This window comes from Grampus griseus, assembly GCF_964374135.1.
Source record: "Grampus griseus genome assembly, chromosome: 4".
Taxonomy (NCBI): Eukaryota; Metazoa; Chordata; class Mammalia; order Artiodactyla; family Delphinidae; genus Grampus; species Grampus griseus.
This window is the reverse complement of record NC_138997.1, coordinates 137,326,243-137,338,954: the sequence shown is the minus strand read 5'-3', so window position 1 is coordinate 137,338,954 and position 12,712 is coordinate 137,326,243.

Sequence of the window (12,712 nt, the reverse complement as noted above, 5' to 3'; positions counted from 1 at the left end):
CCCTTTAACATGAAAGGGGGTCATTAGTCTGTCATATAGGTGAGAAAACAGAATTAGTGCAAAGTTTCTCTGAGAAGTTATTGAAATCAAATTTGTCGTTGATTAAATTCTGTCTCTGGCTCAGAACAAATTCTTTCTTGTGGCAGATGGTGGAGGTGGAGGTGTCTATGATGAATGCATTGCCTCTAATTCTGCCAGCTAAATTGTTCCCATCCTAAGATAAGCACAATCAGAGATGTGATGGGTCTGGGTATTTGTAAAAGGAACATGACACCTTTGCAAATATATTTGAAGATTTATAAGAGCATGTGAGGGTCATATAGCCAAGATGATCAATTTTCCAAGCCATTTGTTACTTAAAAAATAATAAATACCAGAAAATTAATCTTATGGTATTACATATTCTACCTTGGAGGACATTTGGTCCTGTCCAAACATCCGTTGAGACATTTAGTCCATGATTCATTTAATAATACAAACATTTAACTTCATTAAACTTTTTTACATTATTTTTATTGTAGTTCATGATGAATTTTGGATTTCACATTTATTCTTGTTCTTCTTCATCACGAAGTTCCACAGGGTTACTCTTAAGTTAATGAGCAATTGCTCTCAAGTATGGATCAACCTGATTATTGATTTTATATTTGTTATGTACTAACAATCTCTGTAATATGAATTTGATTTTGTTAGTATCATCATGAAATTGATGGCCTTTTTTGAGTGTGACCACCAAGAATCTGGATGATAACTTATTCATGGCTTTTCTGTTCATCTTTTAACACTTAGACAAATCTCCAAACTGAAAGATTATGCACTATCATCAGCCTTTGAAATTTGCTGTGCCTGCCTTCCACTGCATTGTTCATCCTGTGGTTGCTGGTCAGTACTGATATACAAACAGTCCAAGTTTCTGGTGGAAATCTTGGAGCTTCTGCTCTTCTTCTGCCTCTGCCATGCCTTCCAGGGACATACACTGTCTCAACATAATCCTTTTGGTCATCTAAATTTTTTTTTTGCAATCTCCACAGTGTACTCAAACATTTCATTTACATCTTCCAAAGGTACGTGTGAACGTCCAAACGACATGGATGCACACTTACAGGTGTTACTTGTCATATACTCTTGTGTAGGACCCAGTGAAGATATTTTTGCCACAGTGATTGTGAAAAGTGAAACAAGCATTCTTTTTACTTGCACATTTGGTAGTAGTTGAATCACACACATATTTGTAATCTCGGAATCTATTATGCACAATGAAGGGTTATCGTTGAAATTTTTTTCCCATGTAAATGCAAGTACTTTCTCTCATATATATATATATATCTGTAAGTGTCTTCTCACCTTTCCATTATTAGTGCAAAATCAATAGCATAGTATAACCCAATACTACATCATAGTGCCCAGTAAATAACTGAGTGAACAATGTTGGTGCTGTCTTGAACCTGCCATTACTGTATAATGTGGTCCTGGCACTTTATGTCAAAAACTGTCCTAAGTCGTGTAAATAAGAATTCTTTCATCATCTTGAGCACAGGAGTCATGCATAAGAAATGGTTCTCTATGTCTGATCACTTTATACTCTTCTGCAATTTCAATTCCATGCAATGAAGTTGGGTTTGGAGGTCAATGTCTACTTTGAATTCTATTTAGGTCCCTCTTTAATGACCTCTTCATCATAAATATCATGAAAATCACAGAGAGTTCTTTGAAGTACCTGCAATGCCATTGCATTTGGTTCTTCTTCTGTGTGTCCTTTCAACCTATTCAGGGTTTTCCTTACTTCCCCTTCAACACCAACATTATGCTGATGCTTTCCTGTCGCATCTTGAATGATTGGAATGTTATCATAATCCTGACTAGTTATACATCTGGCATTGCAGGTTGTTTTCTCTTCACAGTGCTGGTACCTTTTACCTCTATTTTTGTTAAAGGAGTGGAAATGGTAACCAAACCATTATAATGTAGCACATTTTTTCTTTTGTGAGTATACTTTTTCTGCCATATTCATATTCATATTGCTAAGCAACAAAAGAAGGGTTTTTTTTTTTTTCTTTTGTAGCCATCTGACCAGTGGTTGCTGCTTTACTGATAGAAGAAACCTTACTAATGTCTTACAGATTGGACACGCTGTTTGGCCAGGCTGCATCAGCCAGTAAAGAGACATCAGCTGAGGACGTGGTGGTTCACACTGATGAGCAGGTAAGCGTGAGAGTCACACCCACTAAAACCTCTCTATGCTTCGTGAGGTCTACCTTAATTGTACTTCTAGAGGACATCAGTTCAAGGGAAGCACCACCCATTAACCCTGAGCAATGGAATAGTTGGTTGGGGGTTAATTAGATGCCCGATATCACTCCCATGGTGGATATTACACTGACAAGTGAGATGCTCTGTAAAATGTTTACATCAACTCGTTTGCCACCTGTTTCACATAGTGACTTGACCAAGCTCCTCCTTTCAAACTCCACCTTTATTGAATGACCAGACACACCCAACCAAATGCCCAGTGATACACTAATGCACCATGCATCACAAGGTCCCATCCCTGACTTCTTATCTTCTATGCATTTCTCTCACTGTAAGGCTCTTCCTTGGTACCCATGGTTAATATAACTCCCACTCTTCTGCAGATTTGAACCCCCACCCCATCTACCTAACCGCATGTGCCACTACCAGCTAGGCTACCGAGGCAAGAAGGGTTATTACTGAATATAACCACAACATAGTTATTGGACCAATAAAATATGATAATATTTTTATGTATTAATCTCGTAAACCAAAGTATAAATAAATGATATGGGCATTTAGGAACCCAGGGACATTTTCTAAGCATGGGTGTTTTTGACAGGACCAAGTATCAAGGGACATTTGTCACGGACTAAATATGCTTATGGATGTTTTGATAGGACCAAATTTCAAGGACCTTTTGTCATGGGCCAAATATCTCAGTGGACTTTTAGAACAGGACCAAATGTCGCTAGTCCATATTCTATGATTCAAATGTTATATCTCTTAGTTTTTTATGTTATTTTGACTTGGAAAGATGTAATATGTGTGTGCTAACTTAATGTACATATCATAAAATTGGTCCATGATGGAAGAATACAGTTGTCAGGTACAACACTCTATCCATGATACCTTCTAATTATCATAGCATCTTTACCATATTGACCTAAAATCCCTTTAAATGTAAAACAAATGGAATTTGTCACCTTCTCACAATCCATGCAAATACTGTATCACCACCATGCTTTAAGAGCTCATCATATAGACCCAGGAAACCAAATTAACTTTGATAAGTTTACGTAGTAAGTCAGTAGGTCAGCTGATAAATGTGTGGCTCTTCAAAAGATTGAACTACTTTATTTATATCAAAAACTTGTGTATATCCAACCTTAGCACTCTTAAAGTTTACAGGCAGAATAAAATTTAATAGAACTATATATCTCCAATAACTGGCTGAATTGTGTAAATTTAAAAATCTGTTCATATTAACAGCAGTGTCATCAAAAGTAGTCATCATTACTTAAATAGTGACAGTCTTCACCAAACACTCTTGCTTTTGGCTGGACATTCTGCCACTACCATAGTGTATTAAACAGATACAACATCTCTACGTACTACCATGTTCTTTTAATGTGGATTATATACCCTCATCTGTGCATTTAATTTTCTATGTTTTTCCTAGGTCATATTCCATTTGTTTTTTTGCCTTGTATTAAAAATGTAATTTTTATTTTTAAATCTCTACTACTCTTTAAATATTTTAACATCTTTTCAATAGGATTTGAAGCAAAGTACATCAATTTGCATTTTTATTTATTCTAGATAAGTTATGCTCCTGTTAGACAAGTAGATTCCAAGATGTGCTTTTCCTACCATCTGTTCCAATAACTGGGGGGGGGGGGAATGTTTAATGGCTAATGATGTACATGTGTTAGTATCTCTTTAAGATACTCTGTCATTTTGATGAGCTCGGTGTTGCTGACATAATCATCTAGAAGTTGAAATTTAATTTTAAAATTTAAGAGTGTTAGTGGCAAAATCTTCAAAAGCTGGAAGAAATATTTTGGGGTTGAATGAATTGCACACATTATTCCAAATTATCTTGGTCTACTTTTAAAAATTTTTTTCCTTTGATTCCAGTTGTATAATCTAGTAGATTAAGATTGGGATTATTTTCTTGGAAAGGTAGTTATATTAATGCATTTGTAGGTCATGTATCATGTTCATAGTGTCTGAGTAACTTCTGTAAGTCTGTAATACTTCATGTGGAAGAAATCAGAGCAGATTGCATATGTTGTTTACATTGCAATCCTCAAGCATCTTAACCACCTAAACTAATAAAAATATTGGATAGTTTATTATTACCATTAGGAATATAGAATAATGTTGTATTAAAAATTAGAGCATTTAGTTAAAAAATGAATATTTCAAGGTAAATTAAAAAATTGTTTCAAATTCATATTATTAGTAACACCAGTTTAAAGCTATCAATATGAAAGTTAAAATAATGTTAATTTTTTTTCTTTGTTTTTAGTCTATACGTTAAAAAATTTAAAACTACACTGGCAAACAAAAACCTAACAAGGTGGGGGGAAATTATAAAATATTTGCAACATATAATATATAAAATAATTGAAAATGTAACTTTTCCTGTCCAGGTGTTCCATAACTTAGGCATAAATAACCTACCTATTTCACTCATATTTGAATGAACAGTTAGAAACAGGGTCCAAGGTGGAAACCCTTAAGGGTAACTGGCTTTCCCCATAGCTCTCATTGTGAAAATGGCTCTCCTACAATAAGGAGAGCCAGGGCTGCTGGCTGGGACTCTCACCCCAAAAATGTGATTGTAGCTTTCCATCAAAACACAGGGACTTTTCAGAACATGGTTATGATAAATCGGGAAACTGCTCTTTCTCAAACTGCTTTAGTGTCCTGTAAACACACATTGAAAAATTCATCAGTCCTACTCAAAGCAAACAGATCATAATAACAACAACAATAAAAACTTTAGAGTCACTGATAACAAATCCGAGTGTTTCTGTGCAGTCTGTACCAAGTGCCTACTCAATGCCAAGCCCTATCTTGGGGGTAGGGATATAACGGTAATGCCACAGACATGACTTCCTCCCTCCCCACCAAACCCATCACACAGAGTGGAGATATATATTTTTGGCCGAGAGAACATATTTAAAGATTTAGATGAGAAAAACATGGGACCATCAAGGGGGCCAAAATAAATAAATTCAGTGATAGTTACTAGAATGTAGAGGGTGCAGGATACTAGTTTAAGAGGCGGGGCTGGAGAAAGAGGGGACTAGACCATGATGCACTTGAAAGTCAGGTTTAGGAGTATAGACTTTCTCCTAAAAGGGAATGGAAGGCATTGAGAAGTTGAAAACGGAGAAAGTGCCACGATCAAATAAATGTTTCCCATGTTAGGCAACTGGGTAGACATCAGTACTAATTACTTAAAAAGGGATCACTGGAGAGGAGGCAGGTTTGGGAGATGATGAGTTTAGATGTTCAAATATTGAGTATGATGTGTCTGGAAAGCACTCAAGTGTATGTGTGCAATTGGCAGTTGAACATGTATCTTCAGCAAACAAGAGAGTGGTGTGATTTGAGATATGGCTTTGTAGCTTTATAGAAGTAAAAGGAGGGATCAAAAGAAACAAATGCTGCCAAAAGGTGAATATGCAAATGAAAAAATAAAAATTATATATCTTCAGTGAATTTAGGGTGACAAGTTAAATGATTTTGGATCCCAGATTCAGGGGAATTATGAGGGCAGAAAACTAACAGCAATCACTTATGGATGAAAAGGAGACAATGAGTTTAATAGGTTATTTCAAGAAATGTAGCTTTGTCATGGAACAGGTAAAGCAGCTGTACAATGATTAGGTTAATGAAGGGCTTCTTTAAGAGGAAAAGTTTTAATATTTGAATAATGATGGAAAAAAGCCAGGAGCAAGGGGATCTCTGTTTCTCTTTCTCTTCTTCTTTGTCTCAGTGCAACAGTCTTGAGGATATCTGTAAGGACTGTGTAGGTTTTGTAGACATATGTGTTAGAAAAAAAGTTGAACTTCCATTCTGATCCAGTTTGATCTGGACAAAAGAGAAATCCTGACCAACGCAAATGGTATTTTTGAGAAGCAGGATCCTAATTTCAGAATACCTTGGGAAGAAGTAAAGAACTAACTGTTCCTTGAGATTCTTAATGACAAGACAACATGACCTCTAGCACGTATTTGCCTCTGACTTTCTGGAATACTCCTTCATATATTGTTTATATTGTCCCTGATCTCTCAGTCTCTGCTAGAGCAGTGCGGTAAAGTCATCCCTATTAATCAGTCCTTGCCAGTTCTCCAGGAAATAAAGCCTGTAGATCTCAGAAATGATTCTCCTGCAAAGGCTGAGGGCAGAAACAGTGAACATGAAAGGAAGAGGATCAGGGAAGTAATATCTTACTGTAATTCTAAGGCAGAAATTGGACTTAGTAAATCTCCTGATCTGACTATATACCCTTTACCCACCCACCCACCCACGCCCTGCCAAAAAAAAACCATAGCTTGGAAAATATTTTTAAAAAATTAAGTTTGAAGCAAATTCATATAAAGAGTAAATGTCTTTTTTTTAAGAAGGATCAAAAAGTCTCTTAGTTCATTCTTTTCCCAAGGAAATTTACTGGGTTTCTGATTTATTTAAATAAGAAGGGTTGACATAAATAAATATATGTAACTAGTTTGATTCAGAGCATCAGGAATTCTATAACAACACCAAAAAGCCTTAGTCTATAACCTATTAAAAATGCCTTGGAAATGTAAATTAAAGATGACAACATGGAACAGTACTGTTGGTACAACTGGTTTTAATTATAAAACAATGCAAGGCCACACGAAATTTAAGAACTTTATGAAAAATAGTAAAATTTTGCTAAGGAAAGGCACTTTGAGTTTATATCCTAATAGGGTTTGACAAACATTTTGTTATAAAGAAGCAGATAGTAAATAGTTTAGGCTTTGCAAATCATTGGCTCTGTTGTAACTACTCAATTCTGTCATGGTAGTTTAAAAGCAGACATACATAAAAGAATGGAGTGGATGTGTTCCAATAAAACTTTATTTACAAAACAGGCTGAAGACTGGATTTGACCCAACAGCCATAAATTGTGACTCCTATCCTAGATGATAAAAAATATATAGATGATGAATATTCTACCTGAATAAAATTTATATATAGCAGTATTTTGCATGTTTTCTTTCTGGGAACTTCAGCTATCATAAAATCATTGTGAGACAAATGATAAAGGAGATTTCATAAGCACATTTTCCTTCTTTTCTATTCAGGCACATTTTGCTACTTTCTTGAGATATTTCTTCTTGTACACATAAGGGTTAGGGTTTACATTTTACTGGAAGAAAGCAAGACAAAATTATTAGATACTGTTTTGTTTTTGTTTTTATATTTTTGTTTTCCAATTGCAGTAAAGAAGTTTCAGTTAGATTGGAAACTAGATGAGAGTTTTCTCTTGATCACAGACTTTTAGAAATCTGGTTATTCAGTGAATCATTCAAGAAAAAATGATTAATTATTATTGTGTGCTAAGTAGGTACTGAGGATTCATATCAAGTAAGACAGAATCCTCATTATCAAATACTCAGAGACAAACAAATTCTTCTAACATGACATGAGAAGAGCTACAATAAAATAATCTATAAGATGTTATGGGAACTCTAAAGGAGTCCATTCAAACTAACAAGGAGATGGTAGGATATTAATTTTCAGGTAATCGCTTAGAAAGCACAGTATCTTAATTATCAGAATAAAGTGTTTCACTAAATCAGTGTGCTAATGTAATTATTTTCCAGTAGTTTCTCCAAATACCATTGGCCATAATATCAAGAAGTCCAGTATTTTCTCCATGAGTTTTCAAAGACCATGGCAAAAAGTTATAGTCTACAATGTCCAACGTCCACATATAAACGAAAAGATTACATTAGTAAGATCAGCCCACTATATCCATTGCTTCTACCTGTGGATATGTTGCATCATAGTTCAACTATATGGAAATGCATAATGCTGGTCCTTTATTTTTTGAATTGTTTTGTGAATCTCTTGTTTGTATAGCTACAGACCCCACTATGTTACTCCAGAGAGGATAATCTCACTCTGTCGTTGCTTAGGTCAGAAAAGTACTTGCATTCCCAAAGATATGGCTCTTAGTATAGTACTTAGATACTTCAGTGCAAAAATGTGGAAAGCTTCCAGAGGGATAGGTTCAAGATAGATTCTGGAGTTTATCACCTCAGAGGCCAAGAATTGCTGAGCTTCTCCTACTCCCCAAATATTTGGCAGCTTTTCCTTTTAGACTTTTATAAAACAAATGGTTTGATTATATTGCCCTTTCCTGAATATGAAAATATTCACCTAAATTTTTCATTCTTATGTAAGCTACCTATTATTTTTTCATAGTGTCTTGTTCTATTTCTCTTTTATAAAAAAGATACCCTCAGTGAAGTAGCACTGTCTTTGCTGAAGACAAAGCAACCACAACTTAAAGAAATAAATCCACATATGCACAAGTAATCTTAGGTATGCCATTCAGCTATATGAATATTTAGCATTGACTAGACCAAAAAAAACGCCATAAGTATATGATCTCTGACTCATAAGTTTCATCATCAGACTCCAGAATGCTGCAACGACTACTGCCCCCCAACTCTGAAAGCCCAGCTGCTTTGTGCTGTAGCCTAATACTGATGCTCACTGCCTCTAAGTCATAGTCCTTATGACAGAGGTGCGACAAGTAGACTTCCAACTTCACGGTGCAGAAATGATTAATTCACTAAAATGCTATGGTGGATATCTGTTACAGCTAAAATGCTGGAGTCAAAACCCAAGGCCTGCTGTTTAGTTAAGACATCTTCTTCATGCGCAGAGAGCTTCCTGCTTCCCTGTCCCCATACTTAACTCCCCAGCCCAGCAGAGTCCAAGCAGGGGTCTAATGTTAGAGATAATATGATGCAATTAATATTACACTTTATCTCTCTTTGACCATCTCTTTCTCAAAGGGAATACAGTTTGAAGGCTGTAAAGAGAGACAGCCTAATGATCTTTGACACATGTCCATGAGATAAAATATGGGTATTGTATCTTAGGGAACCCAAAAAGCAAGTGCTCGATAAATGTGTCCTGGCTCTACCAGCTTTGCGATGGTGATCAAAGGAACATGGTGGAAAGGGCAACAAAGTCTTTCACTCTCCTTCCATGTTATTAGAAAACTGCAGCACAGGCTACCTGTAGGAGATGGTACAAGCTGCAAGACTATCTGTAATGCTAGGCCAAACCCTCAAAATTTGGATGATCTAGTTCAGGGCAAGGCCTTTAACCAATGAAGAAGCTTCTCAAGGGATCTGATTGTGAATTCATTCTCCCCCATTGATTCTGTGCTCTTCTTCCTAGAGTTAATTCTACTTCCACTTGAAATTCCCAAGTAAGATTGATAATTAGACTTTATAGGTGGCCCCTAAATGAAGTATAAACTGATTACCCAGAATACTGATAGAGAGCTGATAAATAGATAGATGCAGTGGTTAATAGTGTATTATCATTAGATAATTATGCATGAACTTGGATGTCTCCTTTGTCCGCAAGACCTAGATATCGTCATCCTACATGAGAACATCTGGCTTTTGTTTCAGCCTCAGATACCCGGTTCAGTAGCCTTCAAGCAAGTATCTTCTTTAAAAGCAGCTTAAATGAGTAAGGATTCTTATGATGTTATGATACTTCACCCCCAAGTGAAAGAAGTAACACATGGCAGGTTGAAACTGAAGAAAGTAGAAGGAAGGAATGATGAAATCAGCACAGAAATGCAATATGAATTCATATAGGCATATCTAAAACATGCAGTGTTACTATTTAATTAAACTTTGGTTTAACGTTTTCATCATCAACCACATATTGAGTATCTACTATGACTTCAGCCCTTTATAACAGCAGAAGATGTAGTGATAAATATTTCATTCTTGCTTTGGAGAAGCTTGCATCCGAGAAAGGGAGAAAATCCCAGAGGAGACTGTGATACTTGCTGCCACAGTGTAAGCACAAGAAGTTACAGGAGTGCAGGAAAGAACACCTTCTCCCAGGAAGAATTGGCTAAAGGATGGAAGACCTTAGCCCCTTACCAATTAGACAGGACATGCCTCCTTCATTACAACGAGAGAGGAAATATGGAAAGAATGGCCAGGAATGTTATTTTTGCAAAAGTCTACTGAAAGAAATGGGAAACCAAGTAAATAGATGTTCTTTTCTAACGAATGTGGCCAAAGATGATCAAATTAGAGTAAACTTAGGTCTTTTGTTATTTGGTGGTAGGACAGAATGGTTTCTATTACTTTTTATGGAAAAAAAAATGTGCCCACAGGAACTGTGGGAAGTCTTCAAGCTACCATGAGGAAAGCTAGCCTGAAGACAAAGCTGACAGTGGAATAGAGCTAGAGCCCCAGTAAACAGGACTGCCTGAGTACTGCCTTAACTCTGAACATGTCAATGCATTCTCTTTATTATGACAATTGAGGTGTTTTTTTTTTTTTTCTTTTAAACCAGAGGATATGACAGTGCTTTTTGACGGATATTCGGAGTGACAGAAAATAAATGTCTTGAAAGATGTTTTAAATGTCCTTAAAAATTTTTTATGTCAAAATATGTCAGATATATTTGTATCAGATTACATACTGGTATTATATACGTTACTAAACTCAGGATATATGATTGCAGGCTAGTATTCTCAGGACGCATAGTCAGTGAGACTTGCTAATTTGTTTCACTTCTTATATCTCTGTGTTCTCTTTTCCTCACATTGAAACATTGCCTGTATTGGTCACTGGCAGAGGCAATCTGCCTAACTAGATGGGCCAGAAATCTAATCCGGTGTGACAAATGAAAGAGACACATAATTGGCTATGTAATTCTAGGGTGGAACTGTTATCAATTTTAAGCAATTGATGTTCTGAGAACAACATTATATACAACACAAGTGATTACAATTACTGTGGGGAATCACTGAATGTTTTTCTAATCTTTTAGTGGGTTATAAAAATTAACGGAAACTTTTGGTAACTGGTAGTTTACTCACATATGGTGATGATCTGAGTTTAGCTTCTTTGATGCAAAATGTTTGTAACCATAAAGCTATTTCCATCTTATTGTGGAAAGCATCCATCTCTCAGCATAATATAACTGTTGTTTTCTTTGAGTATAAAAGCATTTAACTTTAATTCATGTCAGATTCTCTTGCCAGAAATACCTGCCAGGCGGGGGCACTTGTTTTGTTGGCTTCAGCTTCTATTGTCTCTACTCACCTCATGTCTAGGGAGACTTCCAAAACCACCAATATTATTCTTTCAATTTCTATTGCTCATACACTTTTATACTTACCCTAATTTACCAGAAAACTGAACCCTTTCAGGTTTGGGGGAAACTGAAATTACATAGCTGAGAGTTGAGAGAAACTCTAACTAGGCCATATACAGAGTTACATGCTAATCACTTCCTGGCTTGCATCTTAGGGAACTGATGAAATTTAGCCCAAACTTGGAAATGTCATTCTTCGCAAGAGATTGTGCTATACTATTGCTTATTTCTGTTCTTGCATTCCTCCAATATATCTCCAGAGAGTTGGCTCACTCTCCATTTCACTTATTTTAGTAGGTTCTGTATGATTTGGCAGACAGAAAGACACAAATGAGACAGTTCTCCATGTGCCCACGTTCACCATGTACTTACAGTTAAACTACACGCTTCAGCATAGATTGATTTGCAGAAAACAACTTTTGACACAATATTCTGGATAACTCTGAAGCTGCAACATTTAAAATATCCAGGAGACATTAATTCTTTATTATGTCCCCAAATATAAAATAATATTACAGCAGGACATAATCAGTTTCCATGGCTATGTAGGATTCTTAATGTAAAAGCGATCAGATAATTTGAAACACCCTAACAGAATGAGAAGTCTAATAATAATAACAACAATAAGGTATATTAACTTACATTCAGTTTTTGCTAGGCACTGTGTTAAGTGCATCACATACATTAAATTCTGATCCTTTCAACAAACCCTGCCCTGCTTGAGATTACTATCCACTTGTCAAGGGTGAAGAGTTTGAAACTCATGTAAGTCACTTGCCAAAGGCCGTGTACCTGGTAAAAGAAAGGTTCAGGACTCAAATCCAATTTTGTTTCCCTTTAAAACATATGCCTTTTAAATTATAGCACCAAGCTCAGCTTCAGAGTAGTAGTCTGTTAAAAACTTTCTGTCACAAAATATATAATGGGCAAGAAGTAGATACACTGTGGAAAATACATTGTCCTGTTTTAAAAAGGAATGGTTGGGATATAAGGACCCCAAAGAAGGTAATATAGATGTTCTAAATGTGTATTGAACTAACAGCAGAGGTCTTAGTTCAGGGTTGCCAAGCAAACACACTACCCATCAATTAACCAAACTTTTTTCTTCAAGTGATAAACTAGAACCACACTATTGGTCACATGTAAGATTGTTTATTTTTTTCTTTTCTGATTTTTTTAAACAGACAAAATGTTAGAGCCATTAAAAAGCATTTTCTATTGTCCAGTGATTACAACTATTATAATAATATTGACTCTGCATAATAAAAAGAAAATTCCAAATGGC